Genomic DNA, 16,828 nt, shown 5'->3' on the forward strand with positions numbered 1-16,828 from the left:
TTCACCAACCTATGCCTTGGTTTCTTATATAGGATATCTAAGCCCAGTGTAAAATGGTCTTACCATTATGAGGGGAGAAAGGATGCCAATCATATCTGCTACGCACAACGAGGCACTCTATTCTGCCACTGACAAGACTATATACAATCACGAAGGGAAAGGGACATCGCTAATCTACAAAAAATGCCAAAAAAGTGCAACATTACAACATAACATAAAACTATCTCAGCTTAAATTTCAGCCAATCACACATAAAACAACACATATTAACAAAAATTCTATCCAATCATATAAAACACACGTAATAGTAGTTAAAACAAAAATTTGTTCATCTTAAACAAAAACCAGAACTCTATTCATGCTAACCTTCTAAAGATATGCATTAAATAACCTTCTTACAATCCATAAACCAATTCTACAAAAATCTATTATTTGTCACGTATACTCTACTACTTAAAAAACTTTTTTGCTGTATTTACAATGCTAACAAAACTTCTATCTAAAACCTACTCTTTTTAACTATTTCCTTAAAATCTTCTAACTTTATAAATTCCAACACATATCTGCAGTTGTTTGCTGTATTTTCTATCTTTTTCTGGAAAATTTCTTTTCTAATTGTTGAGAAATTTCTTTAAACTTCAGAAAACAACCTAACTACTATCACCGAGCTGTTATTTTTTACTAAGTCCTGAGAAAGTCAATTTGCTATATAATACAAACACTATTTTTAAAACTTGTCTTTACAGGCAGAAATAAATTTTCTGTCATTTAAAACAGAATTAAAAAATCAGTTCTAAATTTACTCTGATTACTTGAGTTCATTTTACACCACTAAAGTTTAAGAAAAACTTCCCAATATTTTGTTGACATTTCCTTAATACATCCATGACCCTTTTTGCTGACAACATTAGCAAGCATGTAGTAATGATGACATCATGTCTGCCAGCTGAAGACTTCAGAATCCTTTGTTGTCACCACGTACACAAGTGATTTATAAGATATTTTTGTGCAATAAACCAAACCATTGCCATCTGCTTGGGAGACTGACAGGATGGAAAATATTTTCTAGAGCAGTTGTGCTTAATAGAGACTATTTAATGAAAAAGTGTGATTGAGGAGGGGGAGTAAATTAAAAAAACAATAGTCTTTTCCCCCTTAGTATCTTGATTTACATAAATCTCCTCATTTCACCTGTAATAAATTGCAAATCATCTTTGGAGTAAACTAGGGGGAACTTTTCTACAAATAGGAAGGTTTCTGATATATACTTTAAAAAGAAATTTAACCCTAAAATCAGCTACTGGTAGAAATTCTACCCCTGATAAAATTATTAAAAATAAATTTGTATTGCCTTTTTTCATCTTGGAAGAAAATTTCAGAAAAAATTATAATAAGAGATTAGTACAATTACTATCCACATAGTGAAATATATTGGCAGGACCCATGCATATTATTCTTTCACTGTCACTGAGCTGGTCTAAAATACACAAAGGTTTCTCCGAAATACTCTGGTCTTAGTTTCCAGTTTTGCTGTCTGTGTCATGGGTCCTCTACTATAGTGGCATTAGTTACATGTTTATGACTTGTTAATAGAATTTAGAGCAGGGAATTTTCAACTCAACATGAAGAAGAGAAATTTTTTTTTAAAAGTACCTTGAATTTTCCTGCCTTGGAGAGTAACAAAATATTCCTCAAAATAGATGCATAAGCTAGTAAACTGAGATTAACCAAAATCCAGTAAACTATAGACAATTTTTAATGAATATAAGTGAAATGCCAGCTAATGAATGGTTTTTACCAAAGGGTCCTTTGCAATATTTGCTCATTTTTGAGTACAGCTTGTTTTCTCACATGATGCCTCTATGAAAACACCAGGAAAGAAACTTCATATCACTCACAGTAAAAAACAAAAGTAACAAAACTTTTTTGTCAATCATATTGGTCTGAACTTTATTTGACTTTAGTCCCAGAGGAAAGGAAAATATAAAGAAAAAAGACAAAAATATCAAAAGTCATCTTAATTTTTATGAAATACCTTCCACAATGGTCAAAATGGTATTCCAATGCTTCAGCTAAACCAACAGAATGACTGTGGCTGACCCACAGCATTGTCTGGCTCTCTTTCTAGAAGATGCATAATAGGTCTTGATGTGATTTTAGACAAGTATAGGAACATTGAGACCATGCTCATTCACATCATTTATGCAAAGAAAAGAAACAGCATCTAACAGGAAAAAACAGTCCCAAAATACAGACCTAAGGATATATTCAATAACTGTGTAAATGCCATAGGAACAATAACCCACTGCTTTGAATGCTTTGTTCAAAACACATTTCTCATTAAAACTAAAATTTTGGGGGTTTTTTTAGCATACAAAATCATTCTGCCAAGACAACCTGATTTAGGTTGAGGATGGTAGGATGTAACTAGAAAAATAGAAGTAGCCCCTCTAGAAAAGGGGAACAGTGTCTCCTCTAAATATAGCTGATAAAAAATAAAATTCGCCATGAAATTCCAGATTTTATGGTTGATGTACATTACATTAATGGAGCTGAGAGCTGATTTTAAAAACTGATGTTCCAACCCAAGACAAGTACATCTCTTAGGGCAAATTCTGCTGTGATGGTAAGGTAACTGAAACTAGATTTCAACATCTGCAAAAGGACAAGCCCATGATGCAGAAAGATCAAATCATAGTTTAATATCATTATTATCCTTGATCATCAGAGAAAGAAGTATTTGTTGCTTTTGCATAACACCTCTAATTTTCTTCATGGTACTTGACATGAACCACATTAGTCTCACACTAATTCCATCATAGTTTGCATTCTCTTCCTCTAACTCAATTTCTCAGGACTAACCCACCTCCAAAGAAAAGTAATTTTCCTATTTGCCTTCCTCTTATCTCACTGAAACCTTTATTAAATGAGCTTCTTGAAATGTAAGGGATTGTTTTTGAAATAGGTTTAGTTATCTTTCTCTGAAGAAAAACAAATTCAAGAGCAGTTTTTGACAAGGATGTGCTTATATCCAAAACCTAAAACAAATTTAGAACTCAAAAAAGTACAAATATTCAAAGTACAAAGTCATCAAAAAAAAATACAAATATTCCTCTAGTAATTTTTTCATGCAATTAAAAAATTGTTACGTTTTCTCAAATAATGTTTAACAGTTCAACTCCTATGCAATGTATCACACTTTCTTTCACTTCTTTCAGGAAAATGTAAATTCCTCTTAAATGAATTGAAAAGATTATTTCTGCATTTCTCAGGAAGTACACACACATACTCAAGAGGAGCACAATGTATGTGGAGCTGAAATGCATGAGACACTGAAACATGTGGAGTTTTTTCCTGATTTAACTGAGCAACATTTCTGACTGAATTAACTTTAATTTTGGAGCCTGCAGAACCAAATCTCTGGTTCCAAGAACTATAAGCATTTGTAAAACTTTCATTTCTCTCTGAGACTCTGGCATGGTTTTTAATAGGTAGAAAACAGTTTTAGAGCAGGAAGAAGACTGGTGAAATTTATTAAAAATACCAGAAGATTGAATGAAAAGAAGAGTATCAGGAATTAATCTCCAACATGCTGTTATCAGAGAAAAGAAAAAAAAGAAAAGGAAAAAGAAAAAGGTTTTTTATGCAAACCCAGTCAATTAGAAGGAGTGTGTATTTTGATCCTTATGGCAGAACTATGCTCCCTATTAGCACTGAGGTGTCCTGGCAAATGTCAAAGGACTGTTATGCCAGATGATATTTTAAATGATCCAGGTGATGTCTAACAACTTATAACACCATGGCGTGACACAGGGAGTACATTATTAAAGATGCTCCGCTCATTGAAAACTCGAAAACAAATTTTACTGAGGTTTGTGATGTCTTAATTTTATTTAAAAGAACACTAGAACCAATAAGCGCCTGCCAGATGTTCATTGTCAAAGCAACCGAGCTCTGTTTTGGCTGAGCTTTGCAGTTCTTGCAAGACAGCCTAGAAGATGTCGTCTCTCGCAGGGCAGCAGATGAAATCAGGTGTTGAGCACAGAGGGAGCACAATTTACTCTAAATATTTTTATCAACCTCAGCAAAAACTTTGTTTCATAAAGGATAAAAAAAAAGTCTTCCTTTGCTAGCAAAGATGTTAATAACTTTGCATGATAAATGCTTGCCTTCTTCTAGACATTAAGCCATTTTTTGTGCAGGCTTTGCAGAAATGTAAACTGAGTTATAGAACAATTTTCCACATCTTTGATACAGCAGCTATAAAGGAACCCTCAAAGAGTGCACAGAGATGCAAGAGAGGAGCTAAGATGGACCCTGTATAATTGGAAAACTGTATAGGTGGTCTGGATGGAAAGGGGAAACAGGATAAAACTTTATGTCTATTTATTCTCCCTTACCACAGAGGTAGGGTGGATGATTTGGTTTATTTTCTTCATTCTTTTCTGCTGAGGTAAGGAGATGTGTGTGAAAGAAAAACATTGGAAAAGCAGTCAGAACTCTATTCTGAGTTAGGTATGAAGAGTCCAAAAATTATTACTAAGAGCAGTAGAAAGTAAAAAATGTCTACACTCTACCTGTAGTCTATTCTTCTTGGAATGCAGTGCAACAGATTCAGAAAGTAAACTACCCACAAATAAAAAAGATAAGTAGTAAGACAGCATACATTTTTATTCTTTCCTTATTTTAAAACAATAAACAATAGCTTTCATTTAGTTTTAAATTTTTATATAACACCTGTTTAGATTCCAGAGGTTATTATTTTATGAAGATGTTTTGAATTTGTACTCTTTGCTATCAGTAATTTTTAAAATATGGTGTTCAAGCCTGTAAGTGTCATTTATGTATTAGAATAGTTTTTGTCTGCATTAATAAACTTATTGACCAAAAATGGGAATTTTGGTAAAACTCCTCCCACTGAGAAAGCTATTCATTTGCTCAGATATTTAAGGACTCAGTTTTCCAGCTATCTGAAAAATACATTGAAATATTGAGATATATTGAAAGTAAATATCTGCTATGAGAAAATAAGTTAATTCCCTGAAAATAAATAAACAAACAAACAAACCCATAGTTTTTTGAAAGATATTATTGAAAAAAAGACATTGATTACTATTTAAATATTACTATTACTATTCATACTATTTTAAACAGTTTGAGCATTTTATCATTTCAGATTTTACATATGTTATCTTTTTTTTTATAATTGGAAATAAATAACAATATTTAATATTTGTTATATCAAGTGATCATCCAACAGTCTTAAGTATCATTTTGATACTTAAGAATCAAAATTACTTAAGTTTTGATACTTAAGTAGTTCAAATTTAAAATCCATTTGAAGTAGTTGACATCATATACCATTACATGCCATTACATACCATATTCGAGATTTGTTCCATATTCTCATAAGTTGGTACATTTACAGCATATGCTGCAGCATTCCCTCTTAAACAGTGTCAAGAAAAGAACAAACTTCTGCCCGCAGAGAGACCAGTGTGACCAAATGCATGTGTATAATATTTCTGAAGAAGATTAATTAAAATAAAAAAATCTTCAGATATCCAAATACTGAAGGGAATATACTGAACAGGGGTTGGGCAAGAAAGAGAGCACAGAGGCAGATTTTTTCCCCTCCAGATTAGCTCTATATGCTGGGAGTGCTGCAATGACCTCACATTCTACTGAAACTGAATGGCTGCCTCTGGAAGTCTCAGCCCTATGGTCACATGAAGCTTCCTACCTCAAATATCAGGTCAAATATTTATATGTATGGGGGAAAAAAAAGGATGTTACTGTTTGGAAAATGCCTGATAGAAATTGCACTAACTTGAATTTTACCATCAGAATTTATATTTTCTTCCCATCTAATGAAAGGTGGAATGCAGAAAGCAAACACACTCTGGATGTTCCTGTAAAAGAGAGAAAAAAAACCCTATCAGAAACAAAAGATGGGTAAGGTATGGGAGATGTAACAGACAAGAAAGAATGAAAGGAAGAGACAAAGAGAAAAGGACTTTATGTTCTTCCTTGAGACTGACAATGACAGAGATGCTACAAAAAGCACAGGAGCATTACAGAGTGCTGCAGAGGTATTTGTTGTTCTGTCAGATTAGAAATAGAAATAACTCACTAGTCTGAGCCTGGGGGACACTTACATAAGGCTTCAGTCTAAAAGTTGACTCCTGTAAGATTTAAGAGCAAAGGAAGAAAATGAGTAATACAGAAATATGTTGGACTGTGTCAGATTTCTCCCATCCAAGTACTTTTATAAATTTTGTTAATACCACTTTTAAAAATCCATTTAAAAATACAGAATTTGGAATACACTTTTTCTGCTAAGTGTTCACTGCACTTGGAAGATGAGCAGGGGATTACAATGGGCTGTGACTGTGCCATAAAATGAGCTGTAAATGCCTGCCCAAAAATCTTCTCCATGCCACAACAGTACCTTCAGCCAACTGGCAGAGTTTAGATCAGCTCCTGGCCTTCATTTCCCTGTCACAGAAACACGGCAGAAATCCTTTCAGAAGAGGGACCTTCTGTTGTTAGGACTGGAATTACCAAGCTGGACTTCTGTTTTTAAAGCTGCTATTGTTAGGACTGGAATTACCAAACTGAATCTCTGTTTTTAAAGCCATCCACTGAAATAATTCCTCAAAACCTTGCCATTTGCTTAGAAAGAAAATGATGGGGTGAAATGAATTCATAATGAGCTTCTTCCTCTCTCTTCCCCAGGTAATGTAAAAGCAAGCATTCCTTGCCCCTAGTTATGTCTTTTGAGCAGTTTTGGCAGAATGGCTGGGCAATAAGAAGCATTTTCATGTTTAATTACAGCATATTTAAGGTGTTTCTTTTGGTGTTCACAGGCATTGACAGGGGAGCAGGTGGATCACATCAGTCTCTGACAGTTCAGTGACTGTGAATATTGCACTCCTTGCATTTACATCACTTCTTAGATCCAATTCTGCATGCATATTTCAGGTCTAACAGCACTGTGTTTTTAAATCTTAATTTTCTTGTTTGCTTACAAATGTGAAAATAACTCTATCCTTCAGCCATTTTTCTGCTTTTCTTGCCATGTAGAATAGCCCTACTTTTCCCTTTGTAAAAGTCCTTCATTCATTTCAATCATCACTAGGGCAATTTTTTATAATTAAATGCCATAATTTTACAACAATTTTCCAATACAGTAAGATTGTATTTTCAGAAGAAACCAAACTGCAGCAGCTTGGGGGAAGCAATCTCAGTCTTTCTTCATATAAGAGCTGGGTTCAACACTTCTGAGTACTGCTATGGGACCTTAGAATGAAATGCTGCTTTTCACAGCACTGGTGGTGAAACTGAAAATTTACTTATAGCACCATCCTTACAATCCTTTTCTACAAGATGCTAGATAATGAACTGCCTTTTCCTTAGGTGTTTTGGGCTCAAAATTGGAAGAATTTTTAATTTATGTTGCAGCTAGGTGACCTGGCCTTTACCCTGGAAGACGTAGCAAAGAAATGACGGTCAGATATTTTTGCCTCTCATATCAGTGGAAGTTTTCTTTGTCCTCCAGGTAACTCTGTAACCTTGAAGCTGGAGCATTTCTGAGATTTATTTAGAAGTTCAGAGCAGTCATGTAATCAAGGTGCCTTGTTACCACCTCTGAAATGGAGCACTTGAGATGTGGGCTCCTGAGGGCAGCTACACAGATATTAGCTCATACTGCTCAGGGGGTGTCTATTTTCCCTGCCTTAACTGGTACGCCGCAATTTTCTGTTCTTGGTTTCCAAGCTAATTCTTGTTGGTGAGCAATTCAACTGAAAAGACACACATTGTGCCTCAAACAGTTCTGCAACTCTGTTTAAATTGCAATTAAGATACATTTCTCCCAATTAAAGCTTTTGACCACTTAAATCAAAGGAATTTTAATTTAAAGTTTAGGGATTTTAATTTTCCATGCTCCATTCATTGATCAAAATGCAGTTTATAAATACTCTTATAAACATTTGCAAAAGGCTGTGCCTTTTCACACTTTGGCACTGTGGCTCAATTTCTTTATGAACTTTGAATCAGCCAACATGTTTAAGACTTCTTTTTAAAAAATGTTCTGTAGAATTAAGCCTTTTAAAATTTTATTGGTGTCTCTGTTTTAAATTAATTGTGTTGCATGTCCCCAGGTAATTTCACAAAGGGCATTTTAGAAAGGCAAATTCAGCTGATGGATGAAATTCTCTGCAGAGGTTTATTAACATTTTTGTCAATTTATCCCATTAAATACAGCAACATCCCTAGGTGGTAATGAAGTGCAATAGCAGCAGAGGCTTCACACCACGATGGCAAACAGATTCCAATAATTTTCTCAGTAGTCTCTTCATAGCACAAGTGAAATGCTGATCTTTACAAGTATGTCTGTGTGACTAAAAGACCCCACACAGATAAAACCTAAAATTTATATTTATGAATGTTAATTTAAAATGAACATATTCCTCCTTATATGCTCAAACTTCAGTAGCAGCCTAGGGCATGAAATTAAGAAGAATTAACAGTATTGACAGCAATATTTCCCCTGGTAAAGCAAACATACCTAAAATTTGTGTAGATATATGTAGAGGCTGACAAATGAGACACACATAGCAGAATGTTGACCCTGAAATCTCACTTTATCTTAAAAAAGGGATGAAACACACAACCACTCCACTCTCCCATGCTCACAAATGACAGTGAAAGGGTTTCTCTTGATTTCAGCAGACTGTGCAATATAATATCAAAAAAATCTTGAAATTCAAATTTTGACTACTAAATATTTACAACAATGAGATTATGAATAAGTTATATTTCTTCATGAGGATTTTTCAGCAAACAGCTTCAAATAATTAATTTGAGAAACTGCAATTTATCTTTTTTCAGAAATATCTCAAAAAAGAAAAAAAAATCTCTGAATGAATTATTCATTTGCAAACTACTCTCTCCTGTGACAGTGACTCCCCATTTTTCACATCACAATTTATTTACTTTAACTGCATTACCATGGTTTTTTCCTATAACAAAAAACATAAGCACTCATAAGATTCTAAGAAATATTATGAATGCTGCAGTAAAGAATATGTATTAAATTTGTATAAAAACTTTTTGAAACTTATAATAAAATAAGAAAAAGGAAAAAAACCCCTTAAAGTACTAAAATAACTACTAAAAGGGATTTGAAGGACTCTGCTAAAAAAGCTGATCATAATATTAAATATTACCATGAAAGAAATTAAAGGTATTACTGAAATTTAAATTATTAGGTTGTCCACAGACAAAAAGTGGGAAATACATCTGCTGTTACATTCTAGGGGGGAGAAATTTGCTATGATGTGGAACAGAGAAGTAAATTATACATATTGTCTCCACATTATCACCTGTAATTTGTGAATTATTTCCACTTATCTATCTATATACAGTAAATTTTTTTGACTTCTGGTACTTAGCATCTTAACAAGGCTCTAAATGCTCTCCATCTCCTAACAAGCCTGTGCCTGCTTTGTGTATCATTACCATTTCCAGCAAACAGTGGGCAAAGGGAGTCTTTCAGAAACTCCTTCATGTTTGCTTGTTGGTTTGCTTGTTGGTTTGCTTGTTTGCTTGAAACAATGACAGACAAAACAGAAATGAGGTGGCTGGTGATGAATCATATAAAATGTAGAAATGAGAAAGACTGCCAAATACAGAAGCATCTTCAGTATTCACTTCTCCTTTTGAATACATATATCTACCCCTTCTCAGAAATATTGTTGCATCAAAAAGTGTCATTTTTTCCTTGCTTTGGTGTTTTTCTAAGGTTGCCATAGAGAAAAAGACAGCTTATTCTTCTAATTGCAAGTAGTCTTTACAAGCAATGGAAAAAATCCACTCCAGGTTCTAAACATAAAAGAAATCCAGTAGTTTTTTTTATTTTTTTCTTAATAATTAGTGCTCAAATATGCACTTTTTTCCTTCATCAGAACAGAATAATGTCACCCAAGCTGAATCATAGCCATAGATTCCTCAAGTAAACCAGTGCTCATTTGTATATATCTTTGTTTTTCCTGGTTACAAATTAAATATTAGTTACTAAAAGTAATTGCTAGTGCCTTTCATTATCGGTTCAGAAGTATCTCCAACAGATAATAACCAAATCCTTGTGGCTGTTGCTTAAAAGAATATTTATCTTTTGATGATTTTTCAAGGATTAACAGTTCATAATTTCATCAACCTTTAACAAAATACCTTCTTATTTTGGGTTTTAACACCAATCCATGAATCATAGAATTCTCTCACATAAAATCTCACAGAAAAGGCTATCAAGAGCACGAAAATATGACAAATATTTGAAGTTAAAATAATATTTCCACTCCTGGGATTAGATAAAGTATTAGTTTTGTGCTCAGCCATTTAGGACTCCTTTTGAGAGCTTAGACTTGCAAAGTACTAATTCTCTTGGGTACAATTGAAATAAAGATGTTGCACAACACTGCATTGGTTTTACTTTCTATTTGCCTATAAGGTCCTGGATTTCCTACTCAGGTGAAATACTTGTGTCTATTCACTTATATAAAACAGTAAATACACCCAGGCTGGAAGTCAGATTTTTGAAATCAGTTGAACACTGAATTAAACAAAGAGAGAACATTAATAAATTCTGACTTATTTGTTTATTTATTTATTTTTCCTTTGGGACTGGATCCAAAGACCAAGACAATCAATATAAACAGACTCTGGCTAAATTTCTGTAGGTTTCTGCCCTGGAAAACTCTTGAATAGCTAGTTGGGCAATAAATACATCTTGATGTATTTTTTAGCCATAAGGATGCTGAGTACTCATGAGATAAATAATATTTCACATTCAATATTGTAATCAAGTGAGCACTTTATAGCAAGCTGATTCTATTTTTATTTTTTCTTACACTGAGAATTATTAGTGTCAGAATTACAATCAATACAGTACTTCTCCATGAGGGAAATGCGTGCTCCTATAGAAACCTAAGAAATGTTGAATATTGTTGAATATGGTCATTTAAAATGACATGTTTTAATCCATTTTCCACAATCCATAATCTATTTTATTTCACCAAGATTTTTTCATTAAATTTACATTATTTTCCACTTTTCCACACATTCATTTAAAAATTATATACATCAAATAATTTACTTGTGTGAGTTTTATATAGATAAACTGCTCATAAAGTTTTCTGGTTAATCATGAAGGAGAACATAGTTCATCCAGCTGGTATTGGAGAAGAAATTATTCATAAAGCTGTCTATGGGCATATTTCTGACTATTGATTGTTTTGTACAACTCCAGTTGAGTTCCTCTGATACAGCTATCTTCTGTTGATCTTAGAACAGGGGTCTCTTTGCAAACATGGATCAAACATTAAAAATAAAATTATTGATTTTAAAGTGTGAAATTTAAGGGCAGCAGCTCCTAAATTCAAAATAGATTAGATGTCCAGGAAAACATTTAAACTCAGAGGAACGCAGTGTAAAACCTCTTTAGGCGACTAACTTCCTAATGCATTGACTCAAAGAAAAATCAATCTATTACAAGTGAGATAAAAAGTCTGAGAAAAATTATTCTTAAAAGGGCAACAAAATTAACATTGTGTCCATTAACATAAGCATCAATCAAAAAAAATGATTGGGGTTTGTCAAAGATAAATTTGATTTGGCTTGCTTAAAAATTATTGATGCCCTTTATTTCTTTCCTTGCAAAAGCTTTTTTATTAATCCCATTCTGACTACTTTTATGTAGCCATTAATTAAAATGCAAGTTTCAAGAAAAACTGTTTTATTTCTCTTATATTCTACCTGGTGACACAAGAATTAATTTCCAGATTGACTTGGGTAAGTTAATTTTCTTCACTGTGGCTGGTGTGGGTCTGTGTTTTGGATTTGTGCTGGGAGCAGTCTGATAGCACAGGGATGTTTTTGGGATTACTGAGCAGCTCTCACCTGTAGACAAGGCCTCCTCTGCTTCTCACGCTGTCCCACCCGCAAGGAGGCTGGGGGTGCACAAGGACCTCAGAGGGGACACAGCCGGGACAGATGACTCCAATCGAGCAAAGAAACATTCCATACCATGTAGGATCATGCTCAGCATACAGCCCTGGGGAAAGGAGGAGGGGGGTTGTTCAGAGTATGATATTTGTCTTCCCAAGTCACCATTAAGTGTGGTGGAGCTTTCCTGGGAATGGCTCAACACACCTACTTGCCCATGAGAAGCGGTGACTTAATTCTTTGCTCGCGTGCATGGCTTTTGCTTTGCCTGTTAAACTGTCTTCATTTCAACCCAGAGATCTTCTCTTTTGCACTTCCAGTTCTGTCTCTCATCCCACAAGGGATGAGTGAGTGACTGACTGTGTGGGACTGAGCTGCCAGCTGGGGTTAAGCCATGACAAGCTCTCAGAAACATTGCACTTCAGAGACTCCATGAACCACTTCACCCCATCTGAAGAGGGGTATTTAAATAGTCCATATGAATCAGCCAGAAATTACTATTCCTTTTCATCTCTGATAAATGGTCTTTGGTGGTATTAAAGAGAATCCAGGCATCCAAAGACATGCGTTGTGAAGTCCCTTCACTTTCTCCTCCACATAGGGGAGAAAGAATAAAAACAGTATTTATCATAAACATCTGATAACTAATAGAACTAAGAAAATACTTGGCATGTGGAAAAATCTCCCTGTCTGGAATTTTTTAATGTTAGAAAATGGCAAATACTGAAATTTTTCAAGGAAAATATAATATAGTAAGAGCTGGTGGTGATAAGGAGGGTTGATTTTCTTTGACAAACTACATTTTCTACATTTTCCTAATCTATTGATGTCAGCAGAATAATGTATCTGCTTCAAGCACAGAAATGCATTCAGAAAATGCACTTGTGGTGGTGATGTAGAAGCTGGAGCAAACATTCTCAGATTTTTAGGTCAGTCAGATGGGAATACTAGCATCAACAAAACATGAAGCATTTTAGTCTCATTCATCCAATAAAAAATTCCACCAAAATTAATACCTTCCCAGATAATAGGACCACTCTAACAATCTACTGGTCCCAGAAAGAGGGAATCCTCTCCCATTTTTCTTTAGTCCTAGATAAATATTCTCTTGTCTCACTAACTTATCTGTAGCACATCTGGACACCAATGGAAGCACACAAAAATTTTACAGAAATAGACTTCTTACCTCATGTCTTTCAGGGCCCAACAAGCACCACAAGAAGGGTCTCTAAACCCAAGAGTCAGAGAGGAGAGGGAGAAACGTGAGAAAAAAGAAGCATGGAAAGAGTCAGAGGCAGAGGCAAGGAGCTGGCAAATCACATTGACTGTGCATTGCACAGACAGTTTTAAGACTAGTTAGTTCCATGTAGAAGTGTCCTAGGTTGTAAAAGATTTTTCTGATGCAGATTCCCCCTTCATCTCACCCTAATAAGATTTACCTTTGTCCAATGCCCACATCTCAACTCCCCGCTGCTTCACGGACAATGAAATGGCAATTTAAAAGGTAAAAAGTGCCAAAAAAAAAAAAAGTCTTTTATGGCTTTTAATGTTTACCAGGTATCTGGAAATAAGCAATGGGGTAACTACCCTGCATAAACAAGAGATAACGAATGCTAAAATTTTGCTGACAGCCAAGATCATAGCTATTCAGTCAGTATTTGTAGGTTTTAATCTAGTTCCGTTAATTGCCACCTGCTCCCAAAATACCCTGGCCACTTGCTTCTGTCGTGGCATTGCCAATTGGCCCAAGCATGATGTAGCAGTGCAAACAGATTATCAGACCAGAGAAATCAGTCCAGTCAAAAAGTTACCCAGAGAAGTACTTTCAGCTGGATCAGTTCCCTGATGCTGTTTACCCCCTGGCTGCATAAGCACTTGCATCAGTCCCATTTGCGTGGGGTGAGAACAAGCAGAACGGCTAAAACCTTTAGGCATAATTTCCTCAGAAAGCCAATTTACCTTTTGGGCTGTCTGGGCTTACGTGTTTAGAGTGAATTTCTTCTCACTCTGCACAATGTGTAGTTCCTTCTAGTGGCTGCTCAGAGCTGTAAAAGCCTGCAATCAATACTCTTTGTACATGCTGTTGCAGACTCTGAGTAAGGATGTGGGGAACAAAAGTTGCAAAGAGGGAAGGATGGAGGCTGTAAGGGAAGTTGCCATCCTGTAGTTATGGGAAGTAGTTTCAATGTTTATGATGCTGATCATGAACAAACCACACAGAAATAACTCAGGCAAACAACGATGAGTTACTTTTTCAGATACTCCAGGTGTCATATCAAAGCTCATTTAAAGTTTCTTCAGTAGCTGTTTGATACTTGAGTGGGGGCTGTGTTATTCAAATTGAGTATTGAATTAAAAATCAAATAAAGCTCTTAAGTTTTACATCAGTTACACTATGAATTAGTTGAAATAAAAATCCCTCCTGTATAATCTCTTTGATCCTTGCATAAAAACCACACACTTTGAATAAAAAGTGCCATTTTTCAGTCACGTATTGATAATGATATTACTAATTTTGGAATATTTTGACTTATTATTTTTATTGCAGTGAAAATAAATCCTTTAAATATACAAATTTTAACAGCAGTAGAGTTTATTTGGTACTTCTTGTTTTCTGAGCAAATGGATTTCAAGAAGTATTTCATAAAATTACAGCTCATGGAAGTATCATAAGTGCTTTCCTGAACAAGGTGAGAGCTCTTATGCAACAGATTCATGATGACTCAACTTGACCTTTCATTGTAAAATAGCATTGGACTTCTGCCATGTTATAGATGCTCTTCTTGTAAATATCCAGATGCTCCCATTAGTTTCTAGAGGTTTTCCACCAGGCAGAAAACAGTGAAAGTGGTTATAGCAGCCTATGCTCTCTTACCACAAAACTAAATTAAGCCAGTGATGTTATGAATGTTCTTGACAGAGGTTTTGGTAAGTACTTGTGCAACATGTATCACACATATGCATGTGTACGCCCATTTGTGTAGCAAGGTTTTAGCTGAAATACTTTTTTTGGTTTTACATAAAGGAATCCAGCCGAAAATTATAGTTTGATCAACATGTTACAGTGTACCAGACAAGCACATTTTGAAACATTTTCCTTATGTATTCTGTAGATTCCTGTCTTAATTCTGCTAGGATTAAGGCACCTAGTTATACATTTCATGAAGAGAGAAAAACACATGCTTAAGGTGATTGTATCCATCAACCTTTCCTTCAAATTTTTCACAGTTGTCACCCCAGCTGACAACTAAGCTCCACACAGATGCTTGCTCACTCCCCTTCCAGAACTCCCCAGTGTGATAGGGTGGAGAATCAGTAATGTAAAAGCTAGAGAACTCAAGGGTTAAGACAAACTTTAATGAGGAAAGAAAAAGCCATGTGCACAAGTAAAGTAAAGCAAGGAATTTATTCACCACTTCCCATGGGAAGACAGTTTTGTTCAGCTATTCCTGGGAAAGCAGGCTTCCCTCCTGCACTACAGTGACTTGGAAAGACAAATATCATCACTCCAAATGCCCTTCAGCTTTGGTCAGCTGGGGTCAGGTGTCCTGGCTGTGCCCACTTTGTGCATCCCCAGCCTCCTGGCCAGCAGAGGGAATGAGAAGCAGAGCAAGCCTTGGCTCTGTGTGAGCTCTGCTCAGCAGAAACTAAAACATCTCTGGGTTAGCAAGATTATTTAGTTCAAAAATCCAAAACTCAGCCTCACACCAGGTACTGTGACAAATATTTAACTCCACCACAGCCAAAGTCAGCACAATATTCCATCCAGGAAACATCTTCTAAAATTAAGAAAAAAAGTGAGACACTGACATAAACCTACCAGAAAATTAGCACACCAAGACAGGGTGGATGCATATATTCAATAAGTACAGATTAAATGGAAAGATGACTAGTGGCTTGTGGTGTGAAATCATGGTACTAGTCTGTGATCTCCAGAACTGCGTTTAAATCCAAGTAAGCTTATTGTTTGGAATACAATTGCAGTGATCTTCCTCAACATAATTGGAAGTTTTTAAATTTAAAAATGAATATGATTCTATTTAGAAATGTTTCTGACTCTTCTAAATGTTTACTCACTGATGAGGGACAAATCACTACCACAATTTTCTCTACTACTGTTTAGAATCCACCTGTAAAACACAAAAGTTGTTTCTGCTACCTAATTTTCAAATAATGAAGACCTAGAACCTTTTAAAGAGTATAAAAATGAATAGGTTCAAAGCACATACAAGGCCTGTGATTTTGACCTTACTAAATGCATAGAATGTTGGTTTGCTAAGTTCCCAGTATGTTCAGTTATGAAAATAATTAATTCTGATGTCATCAGGACTCTTCCCCAAACTCCTTCCTTTTGACAGAAGCTCCATATTCAGTTACATCTGGGAAGGAAATTTAACAAAAAAAAAGGAGATTGTTCCTTTCACATGCAGCAGCATGAAGATATGACCTTTGAAATTCCTTGTAGAATTCTGCCAGAGAAACAAGAAAATGTCCTCAGCATGGTGCAGCTCACGTTTCACAAACACTTCAGAAAACAGAATATAGTTTTCTCATGGGCACACCTTCAGCTCATTACAGAGAGCAAACTGTGAGGACTGCTCACAAAGCAAAATGAGTAAATTAATTATATGACAAGTGTTAATATCTTATTTGAAAAGAGGAATCCCCAAATATCAATTAAAAGTTTGCCTTAATGTTGGAGACTGATTAAATCTTAAAGGACAAAAAAAAAAAAAAATCAAAAACATAATGTGAGAGAAAACTCATCCTTTTTTTTCCAATTAAAACACTTTGTAATATTAAAATGAGTCAACATTTTTTC

The sequence above is a fragment of the Zonotrichia albicollis genome, chromosome 1 (genome assembly GCF_047830755.1).
Source record: "Zonotrichia albicollis isolate bZonAlb1 chromosome 1, bZonAlb1.hap1, whole genome shotgun sequence".
In the NCBI taxonomy this organism is placed as follows: Eukaryota; Metazoa; Chordata; class Aves; order Passeriformes; family Passerellidae; genus Zonotrichia; species Zonotrichia albicollis.